We start from the raw sequence: 1,254 nt of genomic DNA, 5'->3' as shown, positions 1-1,254 counted from the left end.
GTTTATCTGTAAATTTATGATATCAATACAATGTAAATGATATATGATGACAAAAATGAACAGGTTCAGTTCAGATGTAGCAGCCCACCCCTGCTCCCCATCTCCATCTGCCATTTCTGCTGCACCTATCGGCCCTTAGTAGTTCCCGTCCCCCTTGATCTCCTGTGTTCTGTTGCCTTCTCCACCCCTTTCTTTGAAGCCTCTTTTAATAAAGTGACTTTAGTCAAGAAAATAGTACATACTATTCATATTATCGTGACATTGCTTTTCTCAGTAAGCAACATATTGTAAATAATTTTCTAAATGTACTTTGATGCCTCCCAACAGGTGTGTAGTTTTCTGCAATTAATCATTGATTTAACCATTCCCCTCTTGTGTGGTTGTCACATTGTGCTAGTTAAAAATTTACATTTATCTTGGTTTAAAGTTTTCCTATGTTCTGTTAGTAAATATGAACACACATGTAGGCCTTTACAACTTATATGTGCATATTTATATACTAACATACACATTTTTTGCACCTTGATAGCATTTTATATTAGATTGCCAGAATTTAAATTAGTGGATCAAAGAAAATAAAGGTGTTCCTATTAATGCTATCAAATAACCCTTAAAAAATCTTGTGCTTCTGTTCAGCAAATGGTGCTGGCAAAACTGGATCTCCACCTGTAGAAGAAGGAAACTAAACCCCCATCTTTCACCTTGCACAAAAGTCAATTCCAAATGGATCAAAGAGACCTCAATGTAAAGCCTGAAACTCTGAAACTGTTAGAAGAAAACATTGGGAAAAACATACAAGATATAGGTGTAGGAAAGGATTTTCTAAACTGACATCAGTTGCTCAGGAAAACAAGGTCAAGAAGCAACAAATGGGACCTCATCAAACTAAAAAGCTTCTGTACATCAAAGGAGGCAACCAGGGAAGCGATCAGAAAACCCACAGAATGGGAGAAAATCTTCACCAGCGACACATCTGACAGAGGTTTAACATCCAGAATGTATAATGAATTCAAAAAACAAAGAATTAAGAAAGGAAGTAACCCAATTAAAAGATGGGCTAAGGAGTTGAACAGAGAGTTCTCAAAAGATGGCTAAGAAGCATCTTAAAAGATGTTCAACATCACTAGTAATTAGGGAAATACAAATTAAAACCATTTTAAGATTTCATTTTACCCCAGTAAGACTGGCTAAGATCAAGAGAATAAATGATACCAAATGTTGGAGAGGATGTGGGGAAAGGGGAAGGCTTATCCA

This window comes from Nannospalax galili, unplaced genomic scaffold, assembly GCF_000622305.1.
Source record: "Nannospalax galili isolate Female #2095 unplaced genomic scaffold, S.galili_v1.0 scaffold455, whole genome shotgun sequence".
NCBI classification, from domain to species: Eukaryota; Metazoa; Chordata; class Mammalia; order Rodentia; family Spalacidae; genus Nannospalax; species Nannospalax galili.
The sequence above is the reverse complement of the archived record's forward strand: the minus strand, read 5'-3'. Positions refer to the sequence as shown.